Raw genomic sequence first — 16,017 nt, 5'->3', positions numbered from 1 at the left:
GTCGCCCAGGCTGGAGTGCAATGGTGTGATCTCAGCTCACTGCAGCCTCTACCTCCCGGGTTCAAGGAATTCTCCTGCCTCAGCCTCCTGAGTAGCTGGGATTACAGGTGCATACCACCACACCTGGCTAATTTTTGTCTTTTTAGTAGAGACAGGGTTTCACTATGTTGGTCAGGCTGGTCTCAAACTCCTGACCTCGTGCTCCGCCTCCCTCAGCCTCCCAAAGTGCTGGGATTACAGGCGTGAGCCGTCGAGGCTGGCCAAATCTGCTCTTCTTATAGGGACAGCAGTCAGATTGAATTGGGGCCCACCCTAACAGCCTCATTGTAACCTCATTATCTCTTTGAAGACACTGTCTGCAAAACCAGTGACATTTTGAGGTACTGGGTGTTAAGGCTTCAACATATGAATTTGGAGGGGGCACATAATTCAGGCCACAACAGATACTATAAATTAAAGTTCTAAATCAGGATTTTTTAAACAGGCTGTTGCCTGTAATCCCAGCAGTTTGGGAGGCTGAGGCAGGAAGATTGCTTGAGACCAGGATTTCGAGGCCAGCCTGGGCAACATAGGGAGACCCTGTCTCTACAAAAAATTAAAAAATAAATTCAGGTGTTGTGATGCACGCCTGTGGTCCCAGCTACTTGGGAGGCTGACATGGGAGGATCACTTGAGCCTAGGAGGTCAATGCTGCAGTAACCGGTGATTGCACTACTGCACTCCAGCCTGGACAACAGAGTGAGACCCTGTCTCAAAACAAAACAAAAACAATACAATAAACTGTGCTCGTGTTTATGAGTTTAAGAATTCTCAGGGGAGATTCCATTTTTTACACCAAATCAAAGCCTAAATTGACAAGATTTTTTTGTCAGGACCTTTGATAAGAGTTGGGAATTTTCAGTGCTGTGAATTTCTGAGGGTGTAGCTCCTTGAGGGTTCCTGCTTTAGGCATGAATCTCAGCAGTGACTCAGACCTGGGCTCCTGTTTTTCATTCGCTGGGGAATCACTTGCTATTTGGGGTTTTGCCTTGACTTCCTTTGGGGCTTTTGTGGATTTCCCTTACCTTCTTATGAGCAGATTTACAAAGTTTTTAAGGACACTCTTTGGAGGAATAATTTCAAATTTACAGAAAAGTGGCAAAGATAGTACAGAGAGTTCCTTGTATTGTATTGACATCCTACATTTCCTTGGACCATTTGTCAAAACTGAGAAACCAATATTGGTCCATCATTATGAGCTTAATCCCCAGACTACACTCAGATTCCACTAGTTTTTCCACAAATGTCCTTTTTCTGTTCCAAGATCTCACCATACATTTAGTCATCAGGTCTCCTTACTTCCCCTAGTCTGTGACAGTTTCTCGATCCTCGCTTATTGTCTTTTATTTTTCTTTGTTTTTTTGTTTGTTTGTTTGTTTTGAGATGGAGTCTCACTCTGTCACCAGGCTGGAGTACAACAGTGCCATCTCGGCTCACTGCAACCTCCGCCTTCCAGGTTCAAGCGATTCTCCTGCCTCAGCCTCCTGAGTAGCTGGGACTACAAGTGCACACTACCACGACCAGCTAATTTTTTATTTTTAGTAGAGACGGGGTTTCGCCATCTTGGCCAGGATGGTCTTGATCTCCTGACCTCATGATCCACCCGCCTCGGCCCCCCAAAGTGCTGGGATTACAGGTGTGAGCCACTGTGCCCAGCCCCTTCCTTATTTTCAATGACCTTGACAATATGAGGAATACTAGTCAGGCATTTTGTAGAATGTCCCTTAATTTGGACATATGTGCACGTATACTAATTTTATTTTTATTTTTATGTATTTTTTTGAGACAAAGTCTCACTCTGTCGCCAGGCTGTAGTGCAATGGCGCTTTCTCAGCCCACTGCAACCTCCGCTTCTGGGTTCAAGTGATTCTCCTGCCTCAGCCTCCCGAGTAGCTGGGATTACAGGCGCCCACCTCCGTGCCCGGCTAAATTTTGTATTTAGTAGAAATGGGCTTTCACCATATTGGCCAGGCTGGTATTGAATTCCTGACCTAAAGTAATCCACCCGCCACAGCCTCCTAAAGTGCCATATATGAATTTTAAAGGATGCCTAGCGGTCATACTGGGCTTATCGAGGTGCGTGTGGGAAGAAATGCTACCTAGTAATGCCATGTGGTGCTGGAAGAGGAAGTTTCTACTCTTGGATTCTACAAGTTACTCAATATGCTGTACATAAATTCATTTCCCCTTGAGTCTCACTTGGCTAAATAAAATAATAATAATTTTTTGGGTTTTTTTTTTTTTTTTTTTTGAGACGGAGTCTCGCTCTGTTACCCAGGCTGGAGTGCAGTGGCGTGATCTCGGCTCACTGCAAGCTCTGTCTCCCGGGTTCCCGCCATTCTCCTGCCTCAGCCTCTCCGAGTAGCTGGGACTACGGGCGTCCGCCACCACGCCCGGCTAATTTTTGTTTTGTATTTTTAGTAGAGACGGGATTTCACCGTGGTCTCGATCTCCTGACCTCGTGATTCGCCCGCCTCAGCCTCCCAAAGTGCTGGGATTACAGGCATGAGCCACCGCGCCCGGCTAATAATAAATTTTTAAAAGTAAATTTATTTTCCCTTTTAAGTTTGCCAGGGTTGGTTTTTCTTGCTTAATTTAAAGAACCCGATGACTAATTCAAAACCCCTAACATACTACCCAGCTACTTTTCCCACAGCCCCCTGCCCTGCCCTGTGTCCCCCCAACCCCCCTACCTCCCCTACTCTACTCTTGTCTGTTTTCTGGCAACATCAAATTTATTACATTCTTAACATTTTAAGATTCCTGCAAAACTCATCAGGACTTTTCCCATTTACATCATTCTCTGTACTTACTCAAATGCCAGCGCCAAGACCACAGGTAGTTTTATGGTTTGCTGGGCAATGCTTTCTGTTCAAATTTCTCTGTTCTGGGGCAGTGTCCGGAACCAGCGAGCTTGGAATGGGAGAGTGGAGGCAGAATGAGTCTCAGCAGAACTCTATGGCTCAAGGGTAAAGCAGTTGAAGAGGCATGGGGTTGTTTCCAACCAAGGTAAGTGGACAGGGTCAAAAAGAGAAAGCTGTGGGGGAAAAAGGTCGTGAAAGGTTTCCAGCCCAGGTGAGAGCGCTCCCGGCTGCAAAGACACAAACACACCTGCTTCCCCAGGCAAGAGGGCTGCCTCAGTGCACCCTGCCCCCAGCAGGCAAAAAGGAAACCTTGGACCCAGTGAAACTTGTCCTAGTCATTGTCCTAACAAAGAGCAAAGGGAGCTGACTCTTTTTTTTTTTTTTTTTTTTTGAGATTAGGTCTTGCTCTGTAGCCCAGGCTGGAGTGCAGTGGTGCTATCATAACTTACTGCAGCCTAAAACTCCTGGGCTCAAGCAATTCTTCCATCTCTGCCTCCTCGCTAATTTTATTTTTTATTTTTTGTTTTTTTGGTAGAGACAGGGTCTTGCTTCGTTGCCCAGGCTGGTGTTGAACTCCTAGCCTCAAGTGATCTGCCCGACTCAGCTTCCCAAAGTGCTGGGATTACAGGCATGAGCCACTGCTCCCAGCTGGGAACTGACATTTTTGAGTATCCACTATGTGGCAGGCGCTGCCCTGAAGAGTTTTACCTGTCTGATTTAATCCTCAAGATGCTGAGAAATAGGTGGAGGTTATTTCCCAGCTTTACAGTAAACAAAGTGCCAAGGACTCAGTTGCAGAGCCAGGAAGTCTGATTTTGAACCCAGTTCTGTCTTACACCGAAGTTTATGTCCTTTGCGGGCAAGATGGGGGAGAAGAAAGAGGGTAGCTTGAGAAACCTCCTGGAGCTGGAGGCCATAGGTCAACAGTGGGATCTTGGAAAATGAACTTGAATTCTGTGAGTGGAAGTTTCCGCATGTATAAAATGGGTAGAATGAAACCTCCCTCACTGGGCTGACATGAACATTAAAGAATGTGATACAAGGCCGGGCGCAGTGGCTCACGCCTGTAATCCCAGCACTTTGGGAGGCCGAGGTGGGTGGATCACGAGGTCAGGAGATTGCGACCATACTGGCGAACACAATAAAACCCCGTCTCTACTAAAAATACAGAAAATACAGGCGGGTGCCTGTAGTCCCAGCTACTCGGGAGGCTGAAGCAGGGGAAGGGCATGAATCCGGGAGGCGGAGCTTGCAGTGAGCTGAGATCGCGCCACTGCACTCCAGCCTGAGCGACCGAGTGGGACTCCATCTCAAAAAAAAAAAAGTAATACAAGAGAAGCATGCAGAGCAGTGCCCAGCATAATGCTAGCTCTCCTTAACATACTGTAGCCTTGACCAGGCACGGTGGCTCACATCTGTCATCCCAGCACTTTAGGAGGCCGAGATGGGCAGATTACTTTGGGTCAGGAGTTCGAGACCAGCCTGGCCAACATAGTGAAACCCTGTCTCCACTAAAAATACAAAAAATTACCTGGGCGCGGTGGCACACGCCTGTAATCTCAGCTACTCGGGAGGCTGAGGCAGAAGAATTGCTTGAACTCAGGAGGCGGCGGTTGCAGTGAGCTGGGATGGTGCCACTGCACTCCAGCCTGGGCAACAAAGTGAGACTGTGTCTCAAAAAAAAAAAAAAAATAGATACACACACACACACACATATATATACTGCAGCCTTTATAATTAATAGTAATACTAGGAACAGGAGTAGTATTCTTAGGTTTGCACTGAAGTCATTTAGTTAACAATGCTATCATCTCTTTGTTCCCACTTTTTTTTTTTTTTTGGACACGGAGTCTGGCTCTGTCGCCCAGGCTGGAGTGCAGTGGCGTGGTCTCAGCTCACTGCAAGCTCCGCCTCCCAGGTTCACGCCATTCTCCTGCCTCAGCCTCCTGAGTAGCTGGGACTATAGGCACCCGCCACCACACCTGGCTAATTTTTTTTGTATTTTTAGTAGAGACGGGGTTTCACCATTTTAGCCAGTGTGGTCTCGATCTCCTGACCTCCTGATCCACCCGCCTCGGCCTTCCAAAGTGCTGGGATTACAGGCGTGAGCCACCACGCCTGGCCCGTTCCCACTCTTTTATTTATACAATAGCAACAGGCATTGTGGGTGCCGAAGACACAGTAGGGAATACAACAGACAAATCTTCTGCTCTCGAGGAGCTGACTTCCTAACTTTTCCCTGTTATATTTCCCTGACAATAAACACAATTATATTTCCCTGACAATAAACACAGTATATTTGTCTGTTCTTGCATTGCTATAAAGAAATAACTGAGACTGGGTTATTTATAAAGAAAGAGTTTATTTTATTTATTTATTTTTTGAGATGGAGTCTCACTCTTATCGCCCAGGCTGGAGTGCAATGGTGTGATCTTGGCTCACCACAACCTCCGCCTCCTGGGTTTGAGTGATTCTCCTGCCTCAGCCTCCTGAGTAGCTGGGATTACAGGCATGTGCCACCACGCCCGGCTAATTTTTGTATTTTTTAGTAGATATGGGGTTTCACCATGTTGGCCAGGCTGGTCTTGAACTCCTGACCTTGGGTGAGCCGCCTGCCTCAGCCTCCCAAAGTGCTGGGATTACAGGCATGAGCCACCGCACCTGGCCAGGAAAAGAGGTTTAATTGGCTCAGGGTTCTGCAGGCTGTACAGGAAGCATGGCAGCATCTGCTTCTGGGGAGGCCTCAGGGAGCTTTTACCCCGGAAGGCAAAGCAAGAGCAGGGGTCTTACATGGCAGGAACAGGACCAAGGTGGGCGGGGGACATGACATGCCACACACTTTTTTTTTTTTTTAAGATAGAGTCTCACTCTCTTGCCCAGGCTGGAGTGCAGTGGGTGCAATCTCTGCTCACTGCAACCTCTGCCTCCTGGGTTCAAGCAATTCTCCTGCTTCAGCCTCCCGAGTAGCTAGGATTACAGCCATGTGCCACCACATCTGGCTAATTTTCATATTTTTAGTAGACGTGGGGTTTCACCATGTTGGCCAGGTTGGTCTTGAACTCCTGACCTCAAGTGATCGGCCTTCCTCGGCCTCCCAAAGTGCTGGGATGACAGACGTGAGCCACTGCACCTGGCCTGTGTCACATAATTTTTTTTCCCCCTGAGACGGAGTCTAGCTATGTCACCCAGGCTGGAGTGCAGTGGCACGATGCCGGCTCACTGCAACCTCCACCACCTGGGTTCAAGCGATTCTCCCGCCTCAGCCTCCTGAGTAGCTGGGATTACAGGCACCTGCCACCACGCCGGCCTAATTTTTGTATTTTTAGTAAAGATGGGGTTTCACTGTGTTGGCCAGGCTGGTCTCGAAACACCTGACCTCGTGATCTGCCCGCCTCGGCCTCCCAAAGTGCCGTGATTATAAGAGTGAGCCACTGAGCCCAGCCTTTGCCACACACTTTTAAACAACCAGATATCACAAGACCTCACTCCCTATCTCAACACAGTACCAGGAGAAAATCTGCCCCTATGATCCAATCACCCCACCAGGCCGCACCTCCAACATTGGAGATTACAATTCAACATAAGATTTGGGTGGAGACACAGGTTCAAACCATATCACATGAAAACACTGTAAACAAGTAACCAGAGATCAGCACATCTCTTTTTAAAGGAAGGGATAATAAATATTTTTTAGACTTTGAAGGTCATATGGTCTCTGTTGCAGCTACTCTGCCATCGAGTGAAAAACAATCTTGAACGATATGGAATGAATGGAACTATTCTGTTTTAATAAAACTTCATTTCAGCAATAGGCTTTGTGCCAAATCGGCCCCATGAGCTTCAGTTTGCTGACCCCTGGGGGAAATAAAAAAGCAGACATAAGATCATTTCATCGAGTGATGAATGCTATGAAGAACATCAGGTGGGGTGGGGGTGAGTAGGAGTGATGTGTCAGTGCGGAATTAGATAGTCTGATGGGATAACAAGTGAGCTGAGTCCTCAGTGAAAAGACAAGGCAGTCATGCAGAGTGAGTGGGGGTGAGTGGAGGGTGAGGAAACACTGCAGGTGATAGAAACACAAGTGCAAAGGCGCTGAGATAGGATCAAGCTGCATGGCTGCTGTGCTCTGGGCACAGGGAGGCCGACGTGGTTATGGGGTGGGGATTGGAGGAGAGAGAGACAAGAGGCAGGTCCCAGAGTGCTTTATCAGCCTCAAAAGGATCTGGTAGGTGGGGCGCGGTGGCTCACGCCTGTAACCCCTGCACTTTGGGAGGCCGAGGCTGCTGGATCACCTGAGGTCAGGAGTTCTAGACCAGCCTGACCAACATGGCAAAACACCATCTCTACTAAAAAGGCTGAGGCAGGAGAATCGCTTGAACCCGGGAGGCAGAGGTTGCAGTGAGCCAAGATCGTGCCCCTGTACTCCAGCCTGGGCGACAGAATGAGAATCCATCTCAAAAAAAAAAAACCCTAAACAGAACAAAAACCAGCCTAGGCTACATGGCGAAACCCCCATAGCTACAAAAAAAAAAAAAAAAAAAAAAATAGCCAGGTATGGTGGTGCAAACCTGTAGTCCCAGCTACTCAGGAGTCCAGGACAGGAGGATTGCTTGAGCCAGGGAGGTGGAAGTTGCAGTGACAAGACTGTACCAATGCACTAGAGCCTGGGCAACAGAGCCAGATCCTGTCTCAAAAATAAAATTTAAAAAAAGAAACAGAAAACTCCCTCATTCAACCCCCTCTCCATCTCACAGTCTCCTCTCTCCCTACCTCTCTGGAGCTCTACACCTTTTTATCTCCTTCTGAATTCCCAAAATTACCCTTCCTTCTCTTCCTGAAGGCTCAAGTTCATCTCTCCCACCCTGTGATGGTTGAAACTACCACTGCCGCTATGGAGATGCCTTCTCCTCTGAGGCCCACAATCTCTTATCTTCTTCAGCAATCACCTCAAGCTCCTTTTTTGTGTGTGTGCATTTGTGTGATCTCTTCAGCTAGATGAAAATTTGGTTATTCATTACTTCATTTGTTGAGCCTAAACCTGCCAAGGACAAGTACAGTAACCTATGAAATAGCAGACGTAGGCCGAGCGCAGTGGCTCATACCAATAATCCCAGCACTTTGGGAGGCTGAGGCGGGTGGATCATGAGGTCAGGAGATCGAGACCATCCTGGCTAACACAGCGAAACCCTGTCTCTACTAAAAATACAAAAAAAATTAGCCGGGTGTGGTGGCGGGTGCCTGTAGTCCCATCTACTCGGGAGGCTGAGGCAGGAGAATTGCTTGAACCTGGGAGGTGGAGATTGCAGTGAGCTGAGATCGCACCATGGCACTCCAGCCTGGATGACAGAGAGAGACTCTGTCTCAAAAAAAAAAAAAAAAAAAAAATTAAAAAACAAACAAAAAAAGCCAAGGTGAGAGTATTTACACCAGAGAAACTGGTAAGTGTTGCAGATCACAGCTAACCTCTCTAAAGAGTCAGTTCTCCAATGTTTCCCAGCATACTACTAATTGTAAACCAGTTGAATGGGAGTTTAAAGCAAACTTTCCAGTTTGTCTTTTATGACTCCACCCACACACTCTCTGCCCTAATCGCTCTGAACTTGGTACCCTTTGCTGAAAATACTTCTCATACCTCTGGGTCCTTCCATATGCCATGTGCCTAGAATGTGCTTTCCTGTCTTCGCCGTTTGGTGGACTCTGACTCGTCCACTGAGCCCTGGTTCAAGTACAGCTTTCTTTGGAATTTTTTTCTGACTCCCTGTATGAGTTTGCTAGGGATGTCATAACAAAATAACACAGACTGGGTGGTTAAACAACAGAAATTCATTTTCTCGCAATGCTGGAGGCTGGAAGTCCAAGATCAAGGTCTCAGCAGGGTTGATTTCTCCTGCAGCCTCTCTCCTTAGCTTGCGGACAGCTGCCTTCTCACTGCATCCTCATGTGGTCTTTCCTCTGTGCATGAGCATCCTTGGTGTTTCTCTGTATGTCCAAGTCTCCTCTTCTAAGGATAGCAGTCAGAATGGATTAGGGCCTTGTATTAGTCCATTTTCACACTGTTGATGAAGACATACTGAGACTGGGCAGTTTACAAAAGAAAGAGGTTTTGAAATTGTCCCTAAGAGAGCTGGCAGGTTCATTTTTCCTCCTTCCTTATTCCTGCCATGCCCTGCTGCCGAGGAAGCAATGTTGCCTTCCTGATGGGTGAGGCTGAGGGCCACACCAGAATACTGGTGAGAGAACTGCAAGGAGCTGGTGTCCTGAGTACCTTAAGTAACATCCCTGTCCTCCAACCTTTTAAAAAAATTATTGTATTAGTCCATTCTCATACTGTTATAAAGAGCTACCTGCAACTGGGTAATTTATGAAAAAAAGAGGTTTAATTGACTCACAGTTTCACATGTTGCACAGGAGGCATGGCTGGGGAGGCCTCAGGAAACTTACAATCATGGTGAAAGGTGAAGGGGAAGCAAGTACATCTTCACATGACGAGCAGGAGAGAGAGAGTGAAGATGGAAGTCCTCCACACTTTTAAACAACCAGATCTCATGAGAATTCACTTCCCTTCACAAGAACAGCAAGGGGGAAGTCCACCCCCATGATCTAACCACCTCCCACCAGGCCCCTTCTTCAGCACTAGAGGTCACAATTCAACATGAGATTTGGGTGGAGACACAGAGCCAAACCATATCCATTATTAATTTTTAATTTATATAAATAGAGACGAGGTCTCACTATGTTGCCCAGGCTGGTCTTGAACTCCTGGGCTCAGGTGATCTGCCTACCTTGGCGTCCCAAAGTACTGGGATTACAGGTATGAGCCACCATGCCCAGCACTCCACCCTTCATGAGAGAAAAATAAGCATATTTGCTTTAAGTCACTGTTTCTATTTTTTTAAGACAGAGTCTTGCTCTGTTGCCCAAGATGGAGTGCAGTGGCATGATCTCAGCTCACTACAACCTCCACCTCCCAGGTTCAAGTGATTCTCCTGCCTCAGCCTCCCGAGAAGCTGGGATTATAGGCATGCACCACCACACCTGGCTAATTTTTGTATTTTTATTTTTATTTTGAGACAGAGTCTCACTCTGTTGCCCAGGCTGGAGGGCAGTGGTGCGATCTCAGCTCGCTGCAACCTCCACCTCCCAGGTTCAGGTGATTCTCCCACCACAGTCTCCTGGGATAGCTGGGATTACAGGCACCCGCCACCACGCCCAGCTAATTTTTGTTATTTTTAGTAGAGATGGGGTTTCACCATGTTGGCCAGGGTGGTTTTGACCTCCTGACCTCAGGTTATCCACCCACCTTGGCCTCCCAGAGAGCTGGGATTACTGGTGTGAGCCACTGTGACTGGCCTAATTTTTGTATTTTCACAAATACAAAAAAAAAAAGTAGAGACGGGGTTTCACTATGTTGACCAGGCTGGTTGAAGTCACTGTTTTTTAAACATTTCTATAAGGTACCAATGAAACATGTCATTCTGTAACTTTTCTTTTACATATTCATACCTCCACATTAATATAGATATATTTAATCATTTTTTCTGTTTGATAGTATATTGGATTAAAAATGGCTACAATGGAAAACAGTCTGGCAGTTCTTCAAAAAGTTAAACATAGAATTACCATGTGATTCAGCAATTCCACTCCTAGGTATATTCCCCAAATAATTGAAAACAGGTACATGAATGTTCATAGTAGTGCTATTCACAGTAGCCCCAATGTGAAAACAACCCAAATGTTCAGCAACTGATGAACAGATTGTAAAAATGAGGTATAATCAGATAATGCAAGGGTGTCCAATCTTTTGGCTTCCCTGGGCTGCAATGGAAGAAAAATTGTCTTGGGTCACACATAAAATACACTAACAATATAGCTAATGAGTTTTAAAAAATTGCAAAAAAAATTCTCATAATGTTTTAGGAAAGTTTACAAATTTTTGTTGGGTGGCATTCAAAGCCATCCTGGGTCATAGGTTGGACAAGCTTGATATAATGGAATATTACTCAGGCAATAAAAAGGAATGAAGTCACAACATGGATTAACCTTGCAAACTTCTATGCTGAATGAAAGAAGCCAGTCTAAAAGGTCAGCTATTGCATGATTCCATTCACATGAAATATCAAGAATAGGCAAATCCACAAAGACAGAAAGCAAATGAGTGGTTAATGGAGGCTAGGGGTTGACAGGAATCAGAGAAGTAATGAGTATAGGTTTACTTTTGGAGGGATGAAAATATTCTAGAACTAGAGAGTGGTGATACTTGTACAACCCTGTGAATGTACCAAATGTCACTGAATTGTACACTTGAGAATGGTAAATTTGGAGTTATGTGAATTTTACCCTTCCCTCTCCCCCCAGTGGCCACAGATTCCTTGCAATTCCTTCCATCAAGAGAGTCTGGGATCTGGGCCAAGCTCCATGGCTCATGCCTGAAATCTCAGCACTTTGGAAGGCCAAGGCAGGCAGATTGCTTGAGTCAGGAGTTCGAGACCAGCCTGGCCAACACGGTGCAATACCATCTTTATTAAAAATGCAAAACAAATTAGCCAGGAATGGTGGGCTAAGGCAGGAGAATCGTTTGAACCCAGAAGGCGGAGCTTGCAGTGGGCTGAGATCATGCAACTGCACTCCAGCCTGGGTGACAGGGTAAGAACCTGTCTGAAAAAAAAAAAAAAAAAGAGTCTGGAATCTGAGGTCTGGGGTCTGGGCTGGCTTTATGTCAGGCTTTGACCAATTAAATATGGCAGAAGCAACTGCACAAGTTCTCCAAAGATCTCGCAGCTTTTGCTGTCACCCTAATGCATTCCTGAGACTGTCATGGTGTAAAGAAAGGCCACGGGGAGAGAGTAAACCAGCTATGCAAGCCATCCCCATGAGCTCCTGCCCTGTGCGGGAGGCCGTCCTAGATCACAAGACACAGCCCAGCAGCTAACTGACTGCAGTCACCCGAGAGAGCCCAGATAACAGTACAGAGGTCAAGCCCCATCAAGCCACAGAATATTGAGAAATAACAAGTCACTGTCTTCAGCCACTTAGTTTTAGGTGGCTTGTTATACAAAAACAGACAACTAACACAAAGAGTATGTCACTATGCACATTTACCATAGTTTGTTTAACCAATCTCCTTCTGAGAGGCTTTTAGGTTGTGTCCAGCTTTTTAACTTTTCTTTTTTCTTTTTCTTTTTTTTTTTTTTTGAGACGGAGTTTCACTCGTCGCCCAAGCTGGAGTGCAATGGCGCAATCTCGGCCCACTGTAACCTCTGCCTCCTGGGTTCAAGCGATTTTCCTGCCTCAGCCTCCCGGGTAGCTGGGATTACAGGCGTGCGCCACCAGGCCCAGCAAATTTTTTTGGTATTTTGAGTAGAGACAGGGTTTTACCATGTTAGCTAGGCTGGTCTCCAGCTCCTGACCCTCAGGTGATCTGCCTGTCCCGGCCTCCCAAAGTGCTGGGATTACAGGCGTGAGCTACCGTGCCCAGCCAGGTTTGTCACTTTTCTAAACAATTTTGTCCTGGATATTCTTATATAAACAACTCTGAGCACTTAAGTGATTTTTCCTAATACTTCAGCAGCACACACTTGCATTTGATGGAAGCTCTGGAAATAAAAAATCCAAAAATATTCTCAACTCATTCCAGAAGCAAAATTAATAGTGGTGATATCAGGCAATTTTCGGTGGGGAAAACAAAGCCTCACTAACAAGAGTTTACATAAAATTGGCCCTGAGATGAACCCCAGGAATCTTAGTCCCAACTTTCTTGGATGGCCAGCCTCTTGTTTTGTATTGCTCTTCATTTTATATTGTTTTGTTTTGTTTTGTATTGCTTCCCTTTGGGTGGGTGGGATCCCTGGAGATGTATATAATTTGATTTTAAAAATTATGAGAACATTACCTCTGCCATGACCTGAGCCACTGAAATTGATGCTCTGAGCCTCCCTGGTCTCCTCATAGTTTGCTTCCTAGACTAAACCCACGAATGAGGGTATCGATTAATAAAACCGAAGTCACATATATAGAGCAAGGGAGGCTTTGATGGGGATAGACCTGCATGTGTGTAAGATCATCAGAAGATTTAGGGCAGCTTTGAAAGACAGATACCCTCTCATTACAGTGACTGAATTATGACTATTCCATTAATAAATATAGGGAAGTTGATAGAAGTTGATGGGAGAGTGAAGAAGGTTTTGAAGTGTGAGAAGAACCTCACTAGGAAAAATTCAACAAATGGTTGGAAATGTAGTTGGAAATGTAGTTGGGATTTCTTCTTCTTCTTCTCTTTGTTTTTTTTTTGAGACAGGGTCTGGCTCTGTGGCCCAGGCTAGAATGCAGTGGTGCTGTCTCCACTCACTGCAGTCTCCAACTCCCAGGCTCAAGTGATCCTCCCAAGTAGCTGGGACTAACAGGCATGCGCCCCACACCTGGCTAATTTTGTTGTTGTTGTTGTTGTTGTAGAGATGGCGTTTTTCCATGTTGCCCAAGCTAGTCTCAAACTCCTAAGCTCAAGCAATCTACCTGCCTTAGTCTCCCAAAGTGCTAGGATTACAGGCATGAGCCACTGTGCCTGGCCTGTGGCTGGGACTTCTTATAGCTTGAATTATAGATTTGGGGATCATTTACGAAGATGTGGCAGGTGAAGTACAGAGAATTAATGGTGAGAACATAAGAATAGGGGGAAGAACACGTGCTCAGATCCACCATACTTTGGAGGGAGAAGGAGAAGAGGAGCCTGCAAGGGGAAGAAAGTGGTCAAAGAGATGGGAGAGCCAGACAAACGGAGGGTCACAAAAGCTAAAAAGAACCAGCTTCATGATTTGTGGCACCCTGTGCAAAAGGAAAAGGCAGAGCCCTTTGTTCAACAATTATTAAGAATACTGGCCGGGCATAGTGGCTCATGCCGGTAATCCCAGCACTTTGGGAGGCAGAGGCACGTGGATCACTTGAGGTCAGGAGTTAGAGACCAGCCTGGCCAACATGGTAAAACCCCATCTCTAGTAAAAATACAAAAATTAGCTGGGCGTAGTGGCCCGAGAATGTAATCCTAGCTACTTGAGAGGCTGAGGCTCGAGAATCGCTTGAACCCAGGAGGTGGAAGGTGGTTGCAGTGAGCGGAGATCATGCCACTGCATTCCAGCCTGGGTGACAGAGTGAGACTCCGTCACAAAGAAAAAAAAAAAAAAGAATATTAATGGCCATTGCAGTGGCTCACACCTGTAACCCCAGTGTTTTGGGAGGCCAAGGTGGGAGGATCTCTTGAGGCCAGGAGTTCAAGGCTGCAGTGAGCTATGATTGTGCCACTGTACCCTCTGTCTAAAATGAAAATTCTTTTATGCTCACTTCGGCAGCACAAATACTAAAAATTAAAGCAAGACAGACAGAAGATTAGCATGGCCCCTGCTCAAGGATGACATACAAATTCATGAAGAAGTTTATGTTTAAAAAATATATATATAGAAAACTTTTCAGGCCAGTCACGGTGGCTCACGCCTGTAATCCCAGCACTCTGGGAGGCCGAGGCGGGTGGATTACCTGAGGTCAGGAGCTTGAGACCAGCCTGGCTAACATGGTGAAACCCTGTCTCTACTAAAAATACAAAAAATTAGCTGGGCATGGTGGCGGACGCCTGTAGTCCCAGCTACTCAGCAGTCTGAGGCAGGAGAATCACTTGAACCCAGGAAGCCGAGGTTGCAGTGAGCGGAGATCACACCATTGCATTCCAGCTTGGGCGACAAGAGTGTAACTTGGTCTCAAGAAAATAAAATAAAATAAATTATTTTTGGCCGGGCACGGTGGCTCACGCCTGTAATCCCAGCACTTTAGGAGGCCGAGGCGAGCAGATCACCAGGTCAGGAGATGGAGACCATCCTGGCTAACATGGTGAAACCCTGTCTCTACTAAAAAAATACAAAAAAATTAGCCGGGCTTGGTGGCGGGCGCCTATAGTCCCAGCTATTCCAGAGGCTGAGGCAGGAGAATGGCGTGAACCTGGGAGGCGGAGCTTGTAGTGAGCTGAGATCGCGCCACTGCACTCCAGCCTGGGTGACAGAGCGAGACTCCGTCTCAAGACTCCCAGCCTCCTGAGTAGCTGGGACTACAGGCGCCTGGCTAATTTTTTGTATTTTTAGTAGAGCTGGGGTTTCACTGTGTTAGCCAGGATGGTCTTGATCTCCTGACTTCGTGATCCGCCCGCCTCGGCCTCCCAAAGTGCTGGGATTACAGGTGTGAGCCACCACGCCCGGAAATTATTTTCATTTTTAATTATTATCAATACATAGTGTATATAATTATGGGGTACATGTAATGTGTGGATACAGGCATACAATGTGTAATAATTGCATTATTTGTAATTGTGATTAGGGTATTCATCGCCTCAAGAATTTATCATTTCTTTGTGTTATGAACATTACAATTCCACCCTTTTAATTATTTAAAAATATGCAATAAATTATTGTTGCTGTAGTCACCCCGTTGTGCTATCAAATACTAGTTCTTCATTCATCCTATTAAGAAAAAGTGGTATTTGCTGTTATCTGATGCCTAACAAAAAAAATAAGTAAATAAATACGCAAAATAATTTTAATATAGGAACAACAGAATATTAAACCAAGTGTGAGGCGCTTAGGGCTCTATGCAATTAACTATATGGGTTGCAACCTATGAAGCTTGCTCTGAAGCTAAGAAGTTAAAGAATTTTTAAAGAGGGGAATGTCAAGGAGAGTGAAATTGGAGAACAGGCTGTTGAACTTGATGATTTGAGGTTACAGTGACTTTCAAGAGAGTGGGGTGGGGGAAAAAATCAGATCATGAGGAGTTTAAGGGTTGATTGCTTGGAGGATAAAGTACAGCACTGAGAAGTTGGGCATTTGAAGAGAGATGGTCCAGTAGTTCAGAGAGCAATTGGGTTAACGAGCAGCTGTTTTCAAATAGAGCCGACACGATCCTGTTTATTGGCTTGAATACTGAGTGGGAAAGGCTGAAGATGCAAGCAAGAGGAGTAAGTGAGGACACAAGGTTTGGAAGTGGCAAACATGTTGTGATTAACAATAACGGTAGAGAGATGATAAACTTTGCAGTCAGTCTCTGAGCCACCCTGGAGTAATGGAAGAGAGAGGATCATAAA

General features: G+C 45.9%; 1 non-coding gene across 1 annotated transcript; it reads left to right on the top strand.

Moving 5' to 3' along the window:
* Nucleotides 1-14,226: 14,226 nt before the first annotated feature.
* On the top strand, nt 14,227-14,336 carry LOC115835612. Its single transcript, XR_004030649.1, has one exon. It is a non-coding gene; the product is annotated as a U6 spliceosomal RNA (small nuclear RNA).
* Nucleotides 14,337-16,017: the final 1,681 nt, after the last annotated feature.

The sequence above is a fragment of the Nomascus leucogenys genome, chromosome 6, assembly GCF_006542625.1.
Source record: "Nomascus leucogenys isolate Asia chromosome 6, Asia_NLE_v1, whole genome shotgun sequence".
Lineage (NCBI taxonomy): Eukaryota > Metazoa > Chordata > Mammalia > Primates > Hylobatidae > Nomascus > Nomascus leucogenys.
Note: the sequence above shows the minus strand (reverse complement) of the source record. Positions and strands in the feature narration are given on the sequence as shown.